At 41.6% G+C, this 20,569-nt stretch overlaps 2 non-coding genes across 2 annotated transcripts; both read right to left on the bottom strand.

Moving 5' to 3' along the window:
- Positions 1-852: 852 nt before the first annotated feature.
- trnaf-gaa (transfer RNA phenylalanine (anticodon GAA)) lies at positions 853-925 on the bottom strand. The gene has a single exon. It is a non-coding gene; the product is annotated as a tRNA-Phe (tRNA).
- A 14,782-nt stretch (positions 926-15,707) lies between these two features.
- Positions 15,708-15,820, bottom strand: trnal-caa (transfer RNA leucine (anticodon CAA)). The gene is made up of 2 exons: positions 15,783-15,820; positions 15,708-15,753 (listed from the first exon to the last, which is right to left on the bottom strand). It is a non-coding gene; the product is annotated as a tRNA-Leu (tRNA).
- Between the last annotated feature and the right edge of the window lie 4,749 nt (positions 15,821-20,569).

Here is a 20,569-nt window from a genome sequence, read left to right on the forward strand (position 1 = left end):
AGATAGGGAAGTACTTGAGGGGGATTTGACAGTAGAAGAGCTGAGAGGCTATGGAGAGCTTACAGAAGGGGAAAACAACGGGTGCTGACAGGCTCCCTAAAGGGGCGTCTGCTTTTACTACTTGCACGAATGAAGGCAAAAAAAAGTCAATCGATGTGAACGAACGGCGCTTTACAGAAGAGTACTGCCTGACTGGATCGTTGATGAACGACAGAGGCCACTCCGACCTCTTCTCGGTTTTCTTCAATTACTTACTAAGGATCTTCTTCACATTCGCCCATGCAGGGGAAGCCATTTACACCAAAGCAAACGCAGGAAAGTGCAATTCAAGCAGAGACCAAGAGGGACTTGTTTACACCAAGAGTGGTCGGAGAATGGAACAATGCGCCCAGCCCTGTTGCTGGAGCCGATTCTTGATGAGATCTTGGGCTCACTAAGAGGCCCCCGCTGGATGCTAATCTTTATGTTGTTCTTGCAGGTCCTGCGCTGCTTTTGAGCCGACAGAGCTCGTCCTGGTCTGTCGGCACAGCCCAATTGCAAATGATCGGCTCCGCGTACAGAAGGAACGTGCGTTTGGTACAAGAGTGCACGAAGGCACCGGAAATACATTGGGAACAAATGACCGGTCGCTCAAGGCCTCTGTGAAGTACAGGAGCGTGCAAAACGAGGCTGTTTCCGCCCGGTCTCGAACCGGGGACCTTTCGCGTGTTAGGCAAACGTGATAGCCGCTACACTACGGAAACCTGCAGGGACCGCTGCTGGTGTCTCGCTTGTGTTTCAGGCTGAGAAAGGGACGCGTCACTTTAGGAATGGGGCGCTGGAGAGAGGAACAAAGGGCGCGATGAAACAAAATGCCGAAACCCAGGATCGAACCAGGGACCTTTAGATCTTCAGTCTAACGCTCTCCCAACTGAGCTATTTCGGCGGTGTGCAAAGCCCACAGCCACCTGCTCCAGCCTTCCTGTGTGGTGGCATGAGCGCACCAAGAGTAGCGGGAGAGTGTTGCAGGAACGTCACTCAGAAGGAAAGCCACCCAGCTGCGCCCTCTGAGCTCTGTCCAGCGCATCTTCCTCGCATGGACTCCTGCCTGCGACGGGCAGGAAACAATTAGCAAGAACAGAACGACACCCCATGGGTGTCTCATGACCGCACCTTAGGTTGTGACACGTGCAGGTGTGAGGGGTTGCCGGGCTACTTTGGAGCAGAGCTTGGGCGGAGGGGGGCGGGAAAGCAGACAAAGAGGTGACACCTCAAGGTCTGCACGATCACAGCTCTCCGCCGCCCCAGGCTTCCGCTCGATAAGCTACTGGACACACCCGCCCCTCCTCACACAGACCGTGGAAAAGCCCCCGAGTGGGAGGGCTCTCTCTTCCTCCCAGGAGCTCTTGGACACGACGCCCAGACAGGGAGCGGGGAGCCGCCGCCTGCAAACACGGCTCCAGGCAGGACTCCACTCCGCAGGAGCCGCAGAGCAGAGGAGATGAGGGCAGCTTAGCTCCTGTGCAGAGACCTGAGCTGTTGTTGCTGTGGATGCTGTCTTTTCTGTTCTCGGGGTAGGACATCAGGAAGCACATTGAAGCGTTGCGACATGCACTGTACAGATCCCGCCACTACTGGGCCCGATATCCCCGGATCGAAACCGGGCGGAAACAGGCCCGTTTCGTTTGTTGCCACGCACACTGTTTGGGGATTCGCCTAGCGCTGTGATCGAACAGACCCACTCACCTCTTAGTGTGGCGGGATCTGCACAGTGGATGTCGCAGCGCATCCTGCTTTCACTTCAATGCATGTCCTGATGTACCCTGGTCTCCCGCGTGACAGGTGGGGATACTTGCCACTATACTAACGAGGAAGACATCGCTCTCTGCTTAGTGTGCAAAACACTTACTTGCAGCATTGTGGGTGCTGTGGTTTAAATGATATTGGTTTGTGAACAGAATACCCCTATCCCAGTACATTGTGCCACATTAAATAAACACACGAGAAAAAGAGATTCAGAACGCAAAGGTGTGTCAGTGTTCTGTGTAAAAAATCGGTTTGAACATCATGGGAGCTGTTTTTAATAAGCTGCTGAGTAAAGAATATTTTAATCTTCCTGCTGTCAGTAGTATTGTGCATATAGTTGACTCTTACCTGAATGAAAACAGGACGTAAAGGAAGGGTTTCAGAATTCAGACAAAGCTTTTTTCCCGTGCTTACAGTCTGAGTAATTGGAGACTGCGCTATTCTGTTGCCTATGGTCATATACGGGTTTTTCGCATGAAGCCGTATTGAACAGTATTTCTCGCGTTGTGAACTTGTGTATACAGCGGTCCCCCGGGTTCCAGTTAGTGCGTAATTACGCATCGATGAAAAACCGGAGGTTTAAAAAAAGATAATTAGCTCACTGATACTTTGATGTAGAGGCTGTGGAAATATCCACGTCGTGGTCTTTAAAATGCATTTGGTTTGAAGGCGTTCTGTGCTTCCGTTGCGAAGATATGGACAAAAGAATATTCGTGCTTGGTCCAAGAAATGTCATATAAACGAAAAAGTAAAGGCTGAGAAAGCATTCACAATGTATTTTATGCACAAAGCAAGTATTCTCGCGATTCTAAGAGGTTTCGTGTAAACGCTACAGGCGTGGCAAAATCGTTTTCGAACTTCAAGCTAACTTTACCCCGGTGTTTTACGCTGCTCCTTTCTACACTGAACTGGTCATTTGGACACCGTAAGACAAGAGAGACACATTTCTATGTAATCAGGAAACCAGGAATCCTAACCGTTAGCCCGTTAGTGCCACAGAAAAAAAAAACGTTTCAGCAAGATAAAATTGCAGGATAAACACATTTTTTCTTTTTCGTAGCGCTTGTGTTTTGTTTGATTTAGCGAATTTTATACACTTTATTTCTGACACATGACTTAAAAGGCTGGTAGAGTATATTTAATACAAGAGCGCTGAACAACAATTTTTATCTACCGTATTGTCATGTTTTTTTAAAAAAGCAAGTTAAATGCATATATAGTAAATGTTTTTCTTTTTCATATAATAGTGTTTATGGTCTGATAAACGTAATTCATTATTTAACGGACATTTGGTATAATTAAAAAAAATACTCATTCACGAATGTAAACATTTTTTACAATAACGTGTTCTATTGTGATCTTGCGCCCCATGCAGCAATATCACCAGACAGTTTAATGGTCTGTCGTCCTTTTACAGTTCTGGGTTTTATTCTGTCTTCAGATGCACCAGATGTATTTTTAAAATACGCAAATAACAATTCTGGTGCTGCGAGGCATTCTGATTAATTCAGATTCACTATTCACGTGTGTTATAGATATCATATAATGTTTTTGTATCCACGCAAAACCTCGCATGAAGTTGATAAACTTTGCTTGTAACATATTTAACAAGGTACAGTGCCAAACAATTAAAATACATTAGAAAAGAACCCGAACTCATCTAATTTATGTATTTGAAACGAACGGATGGGAGACTTTAATATGGCTTTCTGGAAATTCACTTTTAGGAGTTTTCGGAAGTCTGGACCCAGATATACAGTGAGGGAGGAGTGCTTTGACTTCCTGCTTTCAGCTCGTGCATTGTTTCTACTTGTGACCACCAACAGAGAGAGCTTTACCGGTTCACAGAAACGTCCCAGGAGTTTTCTGGGTTAAGATGGAAGAATAAATGTAATAAATGGAGATGTTATTGCCGCTGGGGAGTATGAAGGCGGTTTAGCGAGGCGGTGGAGTGTGGAGGGAGGAGACGCGCATTCCGCACGGGCAGCGCAGAGCAATGAGACCTGCTGCGCGCTGAGTCCTGTCCTATATAACCGTTGAGCCCGGACACACACAGCCTCTTCAGCCAGTGCTGGTGTTTTTTTTTTTTAAAATAATACTTCAGAAGGTGCAGAAACGGACTCTTTTGCTCAGTTGAGGCTATAGGAATCTGTGTTTCTTTTCAGGCTGTCGGGAATAGCGCTTATTATATTTTTTTTTCTCAGACTAAGCAGTATCATTGGGCTGAATTTCAGTTAAACGCCTAGTTTAGGAAGATCAAGAATGAGTTAGGGAAGACAGAGGTGGAGACTAATGGAAGTTATGAAAGCCATTAATGGATTGTCTCTGCTTGAGCTTGATTTACACCTTCGTAGTGCAAAGTCTAGGGGTTAATTGCAACAAACTGAAAGTGAAGTACTAACAGGCGTTCAACCCGTGTTTAGTACGCAGCTGTGGTCTGAAGTTGTGCTCCACCTTAAGTCCAATTGCAACGAACGTTGCTGCTGTGCTTAGTCCACAGCACTGTACTAAACCTGTTCTCAGTTACAACGAACACAAATTAATAGTTGTTGCCCCCTAGAAGTGACTAAACTAGTGAATTATTTTAAACCACCTATTAATATGGCTTGAGCAACTTAGTACCATACTTGGTGTAACGAAGAATCGCATTAGAAAGCTCCAGAATATAGGGGAAATAATATCGTTACCACGTACTGAATTTATGCATCCGTCGCTTGGAAACATTGTAATATTTAATTAAAATTGCTTAACACGAGCCCTTGGAACCGGATTAAGCACAAGTTGAGCTGAGCTCCATCTTTGTTCCACATGTTTTTGCTGCAATTGAACTCGGAGCGGGAGATGATCTTCAGAATGTACCGTACTAACTTAGCACGCAGCTGTGTTTTAACTTGGGATGTCCATTGCAATTGACCCTGTGGGTTTGTATACATGGGTTTCTCTGCATACACTACCATAAAGGAGGAATGGTGAGTTGGAGGGAGGGCACCAGCTTGGTTTATCAAGAATACACCAAACTGAGTAGAACTACAGATCCAACCATTCAAAATGTGCAGTAAATAGCAGTGCTTGTTCTGCAAAGAACTGTAGGATACCGCATGATGTATCAAAGTAGGGTGAAATATCTTGTAAAACCGCCAGGCGGAGCTATGAAAGCTTCATGTCTCATGTGCAGCATTTGCGCTGTTGCTAGAAAATGTTTGGTTTTGAATCCCTGTCAATACTGAGGGACAATCCTTTGTCAATTACAGAATTTAACAGTCTAAACGGTACATACAATTTAATAATTTTAAGCTTTGTATAACATTGATAAAAATTAAACTGATTAAAAAGTACACTGAAGTGTTATAGAGGACACGCGTTGTGTATTCTCTTACATTTAAAAAAAAACATTCATTTTAATGTGATATGAAAGATTAATAAAGAATAATATTGGATAGGCTGTAAGCTCAAAATATTACCATAGTCCACTTTCTTTCTAAATATCTGCATCAATTTGTCTCATTCACCCATGATTACTTAAACATTTTGCCTGCCCTTTTCAGCTTTAGCTTTGTTTGAACCCAGCTCCTGGCATGAGTTTTCCTTTAACAAAAAAATTTCTTTGAAAAACTAAAATAGTAAATTATATTGATTTGTTGCTATTTCTAAATATCACAACATGCTCAAAGTTAAGTGATTTATTAATAACTAATAATTTCAAACTGCTTGTATTCTAAAATTGTATTTTGTTTGGTGGTGATTTGTCACTGTTTTCACAAACTTCAATTTATTAAACATCTGAGATATGGTGTTCCAGACCTCTGTTTACTTTCTGAAACTCCATCGATATTTCCTGTTTTCACACAGATAAGAATAAACTGCACGTGCAAATCTTTTCACAAGTGTAAAGATGTTCTGTGCTCAATAGCTCTTTAACACAGTACGCATTATGTCATATCTTTAAGCATCAGTTGAAGCATTCTGAAGTCTGACAATCGTAAAAAGTTACCAAATAATTTTGGTGAAACTGTTACCTGTCCTGGATAAAGCGATTAGAAAATAGTTGGATTTACACTTGTAAGAAACTTTCTGATTTTAATGGGATATGGAAGATATTAATAATAAATGATTGGATGGTCTAAATGGAAGATGTATAGTGGAGACATGTTGAGTCTTTTCTTTTCAGCTTGAAATTAACTTTTGCCTACTATGTATATTCCACTGCAGCCATTTTAATGCAACGCAGCTCCATACTTCTCACAAAGTCTAGGCTAGGTGTTACACCCCACTGTGTTTATGTAGATTAGACAGTTCTACTTGGGGAGGGGAAGGAACTTTCAGTTTTCTGGTGTCATTGTTGGCCTTTAACATAAGGCAATCAGCAATCAAATGTCCTGTTTTTTCTTAAGTTGAACAAAGATGTGCCACATGCATACAGTGTCATGTTGTATACTTTTAATGCTACTACAGTACAGGTGGTGGGAAATATATTTGTCCTGTATCAAAGTTTAACTTACCCTACACCCTACATTACAAACTGAGTGAATTCAACAGAATCGACGGCTAAAAGCAACATGTCATAATGTTCCCAAAATAACAAAAAGTGAACGAGTTGAGGATTCGATAATAGAGTAATCATAACAATAACTCCCGAGTTGTTTAATGCAATCCAAACTAAAGAAGGACACTTAAATAAACATGAAAAGACTATTTTTTCATTGACGAAAAGTAATGTCGCACTCTCTCTTGTTTAATCTGATTGTTTTATTGCTGCACAGACTAAAACCAGAGGAAAAATAGCACCTCTTTCTTTGAAGCATTTTGTTTATCCTATCATGTATCGGTTTCCAATCATACAAAGTAAGTTCTGAGAATCTCCAATTCACCATTCCTATGTTTCCCTGGAGAATGCAAAGCCCTTTTGCCTCTGGACCAGTCAAAATTTATGGATGTGGTTCACCCCCAGTCCCAAAATTGCGAAACGGAAGAGCAGCGTAGCGGTCGGCTCTGGCTGTCCCCTCTGTGCCGACACACTGCACATTCAATCCCTCCTTCTCTTGACTGATGGGCAAAAGGTGACATCTGGGAGAACTGTATGTGGCATTGGTATCTGTGAGTTCTGCTGTGTAGATGGTGCTTCCTGAGGGGAGAGAGACAGTGGGGACGGCACCAGCCAATTCATTAGTGGTGGTGAGCAGAGAGGACAGGATGGAGTGTCCTGAGGGGGTGTGCTCTGCTGGGGGTGGAGGGTTGTATGGAGATACGCATTGCATCAGGTACAGCAACCTGTGTGGCAGGGAGGGGCCTTTTCAGGAGATGAAGGTCTGTTTGGAGACGGCTGACACCCTAGTGTTTGACTGCTGGAACATACAGATGCAGCCATTCAAAATGCGTGGGCGATACCGCATTATTTTCTGGTACGCTGTACGCAGTCTACCGCGAGTTACCGGTAAATACCACTAGTTACCGTAAATTCTCCTATAATACGGCAAGCAAAATAATAGTATCCGGAATTTCCGCAAGGTGGAGCTAATAAAGCTCAACCTCTCATGTTTGAGCTGTCGCCATCAAAGTCTTTAACGAAGATATTACTAATAGTAGTAATAATGAATGACCTTGGACGAGCTGTAAGTGTAAACTCAAAGTATTGCCCTGGTCAACATTCTTTTTTTCATTGACCCTCTTTGTAAAAGTAACACCACAGCATTTCGCAATCATGCATTTGTTTCCAATCATGCAAAGTACAGTAATTTTTGAGAATCAATTCACCATGCCTTTCACATGCTCATAAAAGAGATTGACTTAGGAACATAAACATATTACCGTATGCAAACTGTACTGTATACAGTATGTATATGTATATTTAATGTCTTAACTGTGCCCTTTAAGTATTGAATATTTATATGGAATTTTACCACTGAAGGGAAATCTTAGTGCCTGAGCATAAAAAGAATAGGAGCATACTGCAACGCGTGTGAAGGCCATAAACGATATTAATTTTGGAACTTAAACATACAGTATATGGCTGGTCTCGGTACTTTAAAGAAAACATACACACCAGTATTCCATTTCTCCCTAAACATTTTAAGCATCGAAGTCTTTAACTAACGTGATACCGGAGTCAACAAGCGTACTTTTAGAATTTGATTAAAAGGGAATATAATATGGAATCGCGTATCTCAAGAAATTAATAACGATATGAGTATAGTCGTGTACTGCGACAGGGCTGTGTAGGGCTGTTTCGCCTCTCTCTTCATGCACCTTCCCTTGTAGCCCACTGGTCTATGTGCCCGATTACCAACTCACGGGTTGTGTGTTCAAATCCAGCTGGTGCTGGACTTTTCTTTTAACAAACATTTCTTCGAAAAAATAGAATAGCAATATTATGGACAATCAATTGACTTTTATATTTCAAAATATCACAACATGATCGATTCTAAGTCATTTTTGATAACAATGAATAGTCACCTTCTTCCCTTCTGACAACGGTCCCTGCTTCTGCTTCCTGCTTCTATTGTGTGTGTGTGTAATAGAGTAAATTTTTATAGAGAAATGGAGGCTGGACAGTATGCGTTACAACATAAACATTTATATTGATTTAAATCGTGTTTTGATTTAAATCGCAAACGCATGTTTAATTATATGTGTTTTTGTAATCATAATCAGACTAATGCAACATAAATTGATACAGTATCTTTGTCTTCTAAGTATCTTAATAAACTTTCAGCATAGCTTTCTACCCGTTTAGATTTATTTTTCTTGGGATTTTGGGATCAAACGTGGAAGGATTAGATTGTAATCGTTTTTATTTTTCAAATACGTTTTAGAAAAGTGTAATCTATACCTGCCCAGACTGTACGCCTTCCTAAACCCCGCCCTGACCACTTTCACTCCTGTCCTGCTCTTCCCCGCGCACCCCAGCCGGGCACTCTTCGGCCTCTGCCCGGGACGAATGTATATTTTGATCTTTACACCCGGCATGGCACCGAGGGAGTGTCTGCATTTATAACTTAGTTTTTAAAATTAGTCAAGCAATATGAAGCATCTCCTTTTACTTTTAAGTCCCTTAAATACATTGAGCACAGCTTTCTCACCACTTAAGATTACTTTTTGATACCATCCTTACACAAAGCAGAAACTTTCCGATGACATACAGTACAAGTGGAAAGATTACAGATTTTAATCGTCTTTAATTTTGTTACGTTATACGTTTTAGGAACATTTCATCTAAACAAACACCACAAAACTATTCTCGATTGTATTTCTGAATGTTATGTTACATCTACAGTAGTTCACTGCTTTAAATACATTGAATTAAGAAAGTTAGATGTGGCACTTTAGATCTTTTTTTCTGAACCAGGGAAAACCTGATCATGTTTCTCTATAACAATAATAAAAAACATTATTTTACATATCACCTTTAAAAGTGGCATCTCAAAGCAAAAAAGTAGATGGGAAAAACAGTTAAAAGGGACCAAAGTAAATACCAGACAAACACAAACGCGTTTTTAATAAAAAAGCTTTTATTCATCCAGCAGAGAGAGACACACACACACAGGTTTCCATTGACAAAAGTAATTGTTTTTTTACATTCCTCTTGTCTAACAGGAATGTTTTGTTTGTGGACAGACTGTTAGACGAGAGGAAAAGAGCACCTCCTTCTACAAAGCATTTCATTGATCCGATCACGAATTATTTTCCAGTCGCACAAAGTAAGGGTTGAGAATCTCCGATTCACCATGCTACTAATGGTTTCCCGGAGATTGCAAGGCAAGGCTCTTTTGCCTCTGGACCCATCGAAATTTACAGACGTGGTCCACCCCCAGTAAATTTCAAAAGTCACAAGATTTCGAAACATGAGGGCGGCGTAGCAGTCGGCTCTTGCTTTCCCGTCTATGCCGATGCACTGCAAGTACAACCCCCCCTCCATCTCCTGAGTGATGGGTAGCAGTTGGACATCTGGGAGAATTATTCGTCCCACTGGCGTCTGTGAATTCCGCTGTGCTTCCTGGGGGGAGATAGACGGCGGGGACAGCATCAACCAATTCCCATGCGGTGGTGAACGGAGAGGCCGGGATGGAGTGTCCTGAGGCGGTGTGTGCTCTGCGGGGGGCAGAGCTTTCGCCAGGCATTGCAACCTGCGCGGCGGGGAGAGGCACTTTTCGGGAGACAGCTGCTCAACTGTTTGACTGCTGGAACATACTGTCTCCTTCCTCTGCATTTTCAGGAGTGTCTCTAGCCTCCCAGTCCTCCCCAGTAATGCATCGTACTGCTCCCACTGCTGCCGAAATGTCTCCACACAGGTGCTGCTTCTACAGGTTGGCACCCTGGCCAGTGGCCGAGAGCAGAGACCCACGGCCTGTGGCAAAATAACATAATTCATGTAAGAAATAAAGTCACACAGTAGTATTCATCAGTCGCGGAACAGAAGTCAAAATAAACTTTTCTTTTTTTCCGTCTTACCGCTTTCTTTTTTACTGTCCTGGTGGTAGATCGTTTCGCCCGTGCTGTGTTTTCTTGAAGAACAGGCTACGAAGAAATAATTATAATTGAATTTAAAATTCAAAACGGCAATAATACCTTGTAATATACGCTGTAATCACGTATTTCAGATGAAGTCTGCTGTATTTGCTTACCCTTCGCTCTTTGGAAGCTGGGGCGGCAGAAGCACCCCATCTCTTCCCGTAAAAGGTCTTGGTCTCCACACTGTACTGTAGTCGCTGTAGTGCAGGTTCGCAGTTTTTTTTGTGATGGGAGCTCACCCAATCCCTTTGTGTATTTATGCTATATTCACATGTACGGCTAGAATGTTCATTGTCTTCCAATGAAAGGCGGGTGCCTCTTGCCGAAGTCGGGAGACATTAGAGGCTTGCCACACCCGGACTGTTAAACCAACGCATTAGCACGTCAAAGCCCATTGAGGAGCCGGGCGCAATAATTGTTTTGTCCCTTGATTTACTGATCTGCATTAATTATGGAAATCGAGTTCCTGCTCTTTGCAGACGACCTGGTCCCGCTGTCGCCCACAGAACAGAGGCTGCGCCAGAACCTGGCGCTGCTGGAGCACTACTGTCAGACCTGGGCGCCGACAGTCAATCTGGACAAGACCAGAGTTATGGTTTTCCAGAAAAAAAGCCAGACCTCAGGGAAACAGGTACAAATTCACACTTAACAACACATTAACACCAAACAACATTTGTATTATATTCCCTATTAATCAAACTCTACTCTACACAGAGAGGGGCTTGTCCCCTCCTCCCGCCCCTCTCTGTGTACAGTAGAGCCTCCTGTCCAGCCAGCACATGTCCACAGACATTCACAACAGTGACATATCATAAAACGTTTGCACATATAGTTAAATTATTAGTTGTTTTTCAGGAAGTTAAAAAAAAAACACTTGAAATACTTATCCAGTCTCTCAAAATAAAGGTATTTTTCAAGCAATGCAACAAACGTCTGGCAATGTGTTTTTTTTAATCCAACATTGACAGCCACATCTTAAATCTTGCCAGTCAGCTCTTTTTTCTCTATTTGAATTGTGGCTTACACTTCGCACGACTTTAAAAGCTAGAAAGACAGGTTTCAATTCACATTAGCTGGCGAGCCTTGTTAACAAAAAAACAGACAATACACAGGGAGGGGGAGGTCAAGCCAGAGAGAGAGTTTTTTACCCTCTGTCTAAAAACCCAAATAACCCGGGGCTGAGACTCTGGGGGGATCATTGCGTTCTTTCTTCTTTTTTTCAGCATGGAATAAACCTGTTGCTTGATTCATATGGATGCCTGGTTCCGCCGGGGATTCAAAACATTTTTTATTTTTTTTTAATCGGGTATCAAAGGGAATAGCAGTATAACCCTGTTCATGCACAAACAGTGGCATGTTACATTATTGATTTGGGTGTCTCCTCTTGCCAGAAAGCTCTAAATTGCATTTTGAGCGTGGTTTTTGACTTTTTTTAAATTGCATTTTGAACGCGGACAGCACATACAAGGGTTAATTGCACAATGAACTGCGCCAAGAAATTTAAAATATTCTTCTTTAGGTGTGATACAGTCTTTTAATACAGTCTTTGCTGTGCTCTTGAGGGTCCTTGTGGTATTTCGAGCTTTGGTTGAATGATAAGTGTCACAGTTTAAAGTGTCGCAGTTTATTTATGGGTTGCAATTTAGAAAAAGTCAAAAACCCGCACTCAAAATGCAATTTAGAGCTTTGAATCAATTTGAATCCCCGGTGGAACACATTCCATAAGAATCAGCGCTTTTAAAGGTGGCTTCTCAAAACGCTTTACAGGATAAAAACAACAAGAACAGCAACAACAACAATATTGTATTTCATTGCAAACCAAGTAATAACTTAACTATATGTGCAAACGTTTCATATGTCGCTGTTGTGAATGTCTGTGGAGTGTACTGTATCTTATTTGCCTTACGTCCTGGTTATCTCACTCGCCCTCCCCCCCCCTCTCTCCCTCAATTCAATTCAATTCAAGGTGTTTTATTAGCATGACAGATGGGTACAATCAGTGTTGGGTATTTACTTTGCTTTGAGATTCCACTTTTAAAGGTGATATATAAAATGTTAACTAAAATAAATCAATGAAATCGCTTTAACATGCTAATGCGTTGGTGTAACAGTCCGGGCATGGCAAGCTTCCAATGTCAACTCGACTCGATTAGAAGACAATGAATGTATTCTAGCCCTAAATGAATTAATAGCAAACATGGTTTACGTAAAAGACATTTTTCCAAGAAAGTTTATAATAATACGATCTATAGTTGAAATCTGAGCCTAAATATAAAGAAAAAGCATTTTCAGAGAGCAATCACGCTGTGTTTATGTAGAAAAAGCGATTAGGTTTATGAGCAATCTAATTACCTATTTGCTTAAAACGCTATATAAAATAAAGTTTATTTAAAGATGAATGATAAGTGTCGCAGTTTAAATAATTTTTGTAGTAGGGCTTGGACAGATTCCAAGTGCATTTTTGCAATTTACGTTGCATTGTCCAATGTGCTGCTGTAATACAGTTTAGAATACAGTAAGTCTAAACTGTATCAGCTTTATTTATGGGTTGCAATTTAGAAAAAGTCATAAACCGCACTCAAAATGCAATTTAGAGCTTTCTGGCATGAGGAGACACCCAAATTAATAATGTAACATGCCAATGTTTGTGCATGAACAAAGTTATACTGCAATTTCCCTTAGATACGCGATTAAAAAATAATAATTTTTTGAATCCCCGGCGGAACACATTCCATAAGAATCAGCGCTTTTATACAGTATATTGCCTTTAAATACATATATTTAAACACGCATTTACAATTTAAATCAAAACGCGATTCAAATCAATATAAATGTTTATTTTGTAACGTATAGGTGACTATTCATTGTTAATAAAAATACTTAAATTCGATCATGTTGTGATATTTAGAAATATAAATTTGTTTGGTGCGAGTGAGGTTTTATTTAATCTCTGACCAAGGGAAACGTTTCATTTTTTCAAAGAAATGTTTGTTAAAAAATAAAGTCATAGTTACATGGGAATCAGGAAACTAACCCACAGCACCACCAGCACAGTCACATGCTGAGGGCTGAAAAAGCACTACAGAAAAATTATCGACAGACAATGTACAGATTTGATAAAGCTATAAAATAATGTAATTAGGCACAGAACAAGTTTACAGCACAGTACAATAATAAATGCTGACCACGACTTTAGAAGCATAAATTACCTTACACTCAATTTAAACACAAGCTTTTTAGCCCTCTAAGCTGGTTCATACAGAAATGTAGAGAACCAGGATCAGAACACACAGCTTCATTAGCGAATACATATGCAGGACAACTGGAGAAGACGTTTTACAGTGGATGGATTTTTAGAAACATCCCATCAGTGACATCACTGAAGTCAACTCCTAGGTAACTGTCGTGTGGACAGTTTCACAAGAATCAGACAAAGGTTTAAGCATCTCTTGTTCTAGATAAAACTGCAAATTAAAAAAACAACAACCCATAATGTACTTCTTTGCGGCTCTGTTTGCCCAAATCATATATTCACAACGTGAAATTAGAAAATAATATTACGTAACCAAAATCCGCAATATGGAAACAGAACCTGTGTAATTGTTGACAGATGATGTACTCGTAACATTTTTACAAGACGAACTACAACATTTAAAAAATGACTTGTATGTACTTGATATCTCTAATCAATCCACGGCGATATAGTTAAAGCTGAGTCCCCGCACAAAACGAAACTAAAACGCCCTGGGCATACCATTGCGCGCTTCTTATCAGTTGCTCAAAAGTAATTTGACCGTATGAAATGCATAATATAAACCTAGAAACATATACGTGAGCAGTATTTACGTAGTATTGGTGTCAAGACATACCTCTCAAATACTGTAAATCAAGTTAAAAATATCTCAAGACCGATTCTGGTCATAATGAAACCATGTTTCGTGTATGTTTTCTTTAAAGTACCGAGACCAGCCATATACTGTATGTTTATGTTCCAAAATTAATATCGTTTATGGCCTTCACACGCCTTACAGTATGCTCCTATTCTTTTTATGCTCAGCTATTAAGATTTCCCTTCAGTGGTAAAATTCCATATGAACGGGCACAGTAAAGACGTTTACAGTAAATCTTTCTACGACAGACCAACGGACCACGAGTGCCCCTGTCGGTCAACCAATCACGTACCGCGGTACCCCGCGTCATCTTGCGTCATCTTGCTCCAAAATGCATGACGCCGTTGCCAATTACCTCCAGTACGTGTCTGTACCGGGCACTTTGAATGGCTGCATCTGTATAAATTGAATTGTTCTATTTTTCAGGCTTGCATAGTCTTATTCTTATTTCAGTTAAACCTTTTCTTCTGTAGTAATTTCATTTGATATTAAAATTAGTCCTGATTTAAGAATTTTGTAATAAGTTTCAGTTTCAGTTTAATCGTGCCCAGAAGCTACCAAAACTGGTAATGTTCACATAATGTGTAATGCAAAAGCAGCAGTTGGGGTGGGAAACAAAAGGCATTTCTTGGTATGAATCCTAAAACTTCATAGATGGCGTTCTAGGACTTCTCGCTTCAGATAAAGCTATCAATACATCACAGATTTCTACTCAATCAATATCAGCAGTGTTATCACTACCGAACGCTAAATATAGATCCTGGCAATACTTCATGAGTTGTTCGTTAGAAAATTGTTTGTTTTTTTTAACATATTTTCAATACCAGACAAAAAGTCAAAGTTTCAATTTCATGCAACTGATGAAATCTCTCTTCGATGGAAGTTATAAGTACAGTACATCCAAAATACTGCGGAATCAATCAAATTGACATGTTTCTTGTGGATCCAGAAGATCATTTTGAGACTCAAAACATGCCTGTCTTTTCTTTTTTCGAGGACGAAGGAGTAGCAGCAGGAGTAGCAGTTATGGCAAGAACGTGTTTAGAGTTCAGGACTTCTCATTTCTAATGCAGAGCCATCGACTCGGAAAGCACCGCCCGTGATAAAAGAAATTGCAGAATTGGTCTGTTCATGCTGCCTACACGCTTTGAATTGCTGGCATTTTCTGCAAGCGTTCCTTTTTGAGGGTTCATGAAATTCCTCACATTTGAGCCAACACTAAAATATTTCATTCGGGGTCGCCTATTCATAATGCAAACCGAATCTACAGGGGAATGCTGTGGCACATGAAGCCGTTTGTTAGTCTGTTGTGAGGGGTGGAATGCAAATCGAGTTGGTGAATAGAAAATGAAACAGGAGTCACTTCTTGAGCTACGAATTCCAAAAAGTATGAAAACCTGTGCATTTTAACAGTGCAGAATACTCACAAATTGCACTGAGTTGCTTGCTTTCTTCTGCTGCTTTTATATTTCAGTCATTCACTGTCAGCTAGCACTGGAACAATTCAAGAGAGGTAAAAGCAGAAGCTGTCAGGAGTGGAATTTGAACCCACGCCTCCATTTGAAGACCAGAACACCCAAGCCAGCTGGAAAGACACATGTCCTTGAGTCTGGCGCCTTAGACCACTCGGCCACCCTGACAAGCGAGAGCAAATGGTGTGCTGAATGCACCAGTAGTTGATTAAACTGAGTTTCTTCCCTGAAATGATTTGCTTGCGAAGAGCCAAGTTGCCTTGAATGGATCTTGGAAATCAAATATACGGATGGGTTGTTATTCGGTTGTGAGTTTTGAGGGGCGTATTATAAATTGAGTTGGTGAAAAGGCGCTTTTTGTTAGTCTGTCGGGAGGCTGCACAAGGTGTTTAGAGGGAGAACTTCTAAAAGGCAGGCTCCATAGGTAATGATCACATTTTCTTGCATGCTAATCAAAAGAAATATTAAGAAACTTTTCCCGATACCAGTTTTTTACAAAAGTAAAGGCACACGGCACATGTGTGCCACATCACTTCCAAGTTTAGTGACAACTACCTCAGAGATTGTAAGCTGGGTAGTTTCAGATTAGATCACTTTTTTTTATCAAAGGTTCAAGCAAACCCGAATACTTTTGCAAGAGACATTTCAGAATCCCAGTCCAATCCAGTACGATTGCTGGATCCTTCGAATTCGACTGAACTATAGCACAGATCTGCAGTCCACCATTAGAATACTGTGGGTGTGTTGTATAAGCCATACCGCCCAAAATGGTTCTAAAACAGGAGATGCATCCTCGTTTAGGAATGTGGTATAAAGTGAAATGGTCTGGGAAGAGTCCTACGTTTGAACAGTTCAAAATAGACGTAAAGGGGTATTTACGGACTCTTTCGAAATGTAAGAACAAGCTGTGCGGACCTTATCTTTATTTACGTCGTGTAAACGTTTTTCATAAAGTGTAATTGTATTATAGCATGTGCCACTGACGATTTTCTTGATACGTTATATGTGCTCTTGTTTGTATTGTATGTAGTTTTGTTGTTCAAATAAAACGTAAAAGACACAACTTTCCGGATGCGGCTGCTGTAAAAATAAAATGACATCAAGGGCGCTGTACGCAGACGTGTGAAGCCTGTTTCATAGAAGAACTATATCCAGAGGTCGAGATCTCACTACGAGAATGGCAGCATCTCAAAAAAAGCAGGTGCAGTTCGTTACACAGTCGTAATGCTACTAAGTCGGACCAGAAGAGCGAAAGCCATCTGGCTTTCTCTGAGCAAGTAATGCGACAAAGAGACACAGTACAGTGGTAACTGTGGTTGAACAGTGGAAAGTGCTGGATTAAGGCTCCAGCCCCTTCAGGGGCTTGGGTTTGAATCTCACCTTGTTAGGTGCTTCTGTTGAGACCCCTTCCAACTGACTTCAAACGAAAGGGAGGGAGCTGCTTTTTGGCAGTCTCTCGAGAAACTAAGCAAAGTGTTTAAAGATACTTTGTCAGCTTGACATCAAGGCAGAAAACAAAAACTTTCTTGCGTCCACTCAAACCAAATGCGGTTTGCCACCTTTTGCGTTATGCAGGGAATGACGTCTGCCGATCACTTTTGAGTCAATGCAAATCGTAGTGTGCCCTCCATTTTAATGTTGGTTGTGCTAGCATGCTGCTTCTGTCTGTGAAACTTTATGCAATCAAGGCATTTAATGTTTTTTTTAATAATTGGAAAAAAAAATGTGCTATTTTTTTTCTTAAATATTGATGGTTTAAAAACTTATTTAATGTGAAACAGGCATTGTGATTGTAAAACGGTCAAAATGTTAGTGAAGAAATCAGTAATGTGAGGAAAGGTGAATTGTGGGAGCCTCTTGACTCCCTGTGTTGTGTTTCTCTCTCATTCTACTTGGAGTGGTGCCGTCGCTTCTGGATAGTCTGTCTTGGGTCATTCCAGACAAGTCACGTATGACTGTGCTTCACCACAAGAAGAGACACCTCACTTGCAAGGATCCCAACAGTATATTTCCCCTTTCAGAGCCCATGGGAGTGAATTTCATACACAATTAAAAAAGTGACCTGAAACGCCTTAGCTTTCAGGTTTGCTAGAACCTGTAATAATAAAGTGGTCTCAAACTTTCATTGTCTGATGTAGCTGTCTCTAAAGTTGGACATGATGTTTTGGAGATGCTGAGATATTGAGAAGAACTCAACTACATGGTGAGAATTCTAGGTTCAGCACCAGCAGATGGTGAAAAACTCTTAGCTGACCCCAACCTAATTTGAACACACAACTTTCTGAGCTAGAATCAACTACACTACCACTGTGCCACATCCTTTAGTCTTCTTTAGCTCCCCAAAGGAGAAAAATCAGTGTCCCAAAAAAAGTGCTTCCCGAAATGTCTTTAACAGTGTAGCGGCGAGGCTTAATAATAAGGCAGAATTAAGTGTTCTGAGCCTTCCCAAATGAGGCCCCATTTCTCTGTTCATCTCTGTGGTGCAGCCACAGAGAAACCATTCATGCAAGATGTTTTCTTTTGATAAGGACAGCTCCCAAAGAGGGATGCACTTAGCTAAGCCTGGCTATCATGATCAATGGTCATCCATTGGCGCCTATCTGTCTAGGGAGTGCCAGTTGGACGTCTGGACTGCATTACTAAGTGTCAGGACTAAGTGACTCATATCTCACCTTGATCAACCAATCAGGGACTGGTAGGGCCGAGTAACCCACGTGGGACTCTGATGCCCATGGAACTTTCAGCCAATCAATGAGCTGAAGTTCCTCCAGGTAAAAACAGGCAGCACAGAGAGCCTGAGAGATTCAGATTCAGATTCAGATTCAACAATTCTAAAGGGAATTCAAAGGAGAATTCCAGGGCAGGACGGCCCAGGAGCAGAAGGGTCCCAAGGGCAGGACATTCTCGCAGCGCACCTCCTGACCATCCTGAGACTCAGCCCGGACAACCACGGAACGGCCAGTGTGTCCGGGTGCCAGAACTTTCCTTTGTTCTAAGAGTCTAGAGTGGAGGTTGCCAGAGAGTAACCAGCAGCAGGCCTCGTGAACAGGTCGGAACTGTGGACAGCTGAATCACTATTCAGAACTAGCTCTTCATCAGGAACGAACCGGTCCTCTTCCTGACTTGCTGGGACCCACAGTCATCTTTTCTCCTGCGCACAAACTTTGCTAGTTAAAGCCAACAGTGAGCATCAGCAGCGCACCGTCGCAAGCCACACAGCACAGCCTGGCACGGAGCCAGAGAGCGCGGATTGGACAGCAACAGCCTGCAACTGTTTCTTTGTGCCCGCAGGAGATCTGAATCCCCAAAGATTGGATGAGTATTCAACTTCAATGCATTACAGCTCGAGAATTCAATTGTTATCCCAACCAGTTGATATCAATTTAATTCCTAAGAGTTATGTACTTGTTTGAGTATCTAATGTAGAAGTTGTAACCAAGTTCACTTTACGAAACGGTCTTAATGAATGATATACTGAACGTATGTCCTCTTGATATATGTAACTCTTTGTAACTGACCGAATATACCTTTTGTATTCTGATAACCCTCTTGATAAGATCTGTTAGGTTTATATGCATATTCTATGTATTAATAAATGTATCCTCGTGTATTAGTACCTGTGTGTGCGCGTTGTTTGAGTTATGTCGCATGGTTGGATTCTAAAGCCATCAAAAGAATCAACTTTGTGATTTACTGCTACAATTAATAATTGTCTCAGTAAATGCCCAAACCCTACAGAACTGGTGCCTTCAGAGAGCCACTATGATTACATATTTGGCGTCCCTGAACCAGTTTTCCCTACATTATTTGGCGTCCCTGGCACGGGCGTGGCAAGACTGAAATGAGTCAACCAAGCGGAATAATTCAATATAAAACGCCGCGGGTTTCATACACGACAATACAGTGTGCTGAAAGCCGAAAGAAAAAGTTCCCCTTGCTCTTTAAGCAGTGCTTGATTGTCTTGTGATCTTTTGCAATCTACCGGGTTGATTGCATACTTGATCTTGTGGTTTTCTGTGGTAAAACTGTGATTTCGTACTTAAAAGTAATACTCTTTAAGTTAACGATGGTTGCTAAAAGGTCTGAATTCGAGTCGCTATTAAGCACTCTCTCTAGCAGCGACAGGTCTGACCACGATCTCTTCCATATCTCCGTCAGTGGAGAAGCTAGTAGAATAAATCTCCATTCTCTGAGAGAGCTAGCGAAGATTTGACCCCGCAGTGTCAGAGAATAATATCGAGAGTTATATTCAAGACCTCAGGTATACCCTGCAGTACCTGCCAAACGCCACAGAACAGGAGAAAGTGTTTCTGGTCAGGAAAACTACCAGCAGAGCTGTACATGAGTGGATGGCTAGGCAGATGAAAGAAGTCTGTAATGATTTTGAGCAGCTTTGTCAAGCACTTATCGAAGAATACAGTGCGTTTATTGACCCGACTGCTGCGATAGACGCCGCTCATAACATTAAGCACGAGAGAGCAGAGTCCCCTCGCGAATATTACGAGAGACTTAGACGAACTTATTTTGCAGTGCGAAATGATGAGGGTTGCGAAGAGAACACACATTTCAAGGGTTTATTCATTGCGAATCTCCACCCATCAGTCAGAAAGATGATCTTAATGCATACAGATGCACAGACCATGAAAATGACTGATATTAAGAGATTCGTGCAGAAAGCCTGGGAGTATGATGACCAAAAGCGCTCTGAGCAAAAAGCTGTTAAAGCGTCTGTGTTCGCCGTCAGAGCCAGGAGGGTTAACTCCCCCCTGCTCGAAGGAGCACAGGCTCCTGAGCTGGCTAAGCCCCGTTCCAAAGCACTCACACAGGACCGCACCCAGCGTCCTAAGTGCCATGAGAACACCGGGGGAGGGAAAGGGCTAGAAAAGGCTGAACAAAAGGATTCAGTAGCCTCCCGCC

Source organism: Lepisosteus platostomus, chromosome 5 (genome assembly GCF_059453375.1).
Source record: "Lepisosteus platostomus isolate fLepPlt1 chromosome 5, fLepPlt1.hap1, whole genome shotgun sequence".
Lineage (NCBI taxonomy): Eukaryota > Metazoa > Chordata > Actinopteri > Semionotiformes > Lepisosteidae > Lepisosteus > Lepisosteus platostomus.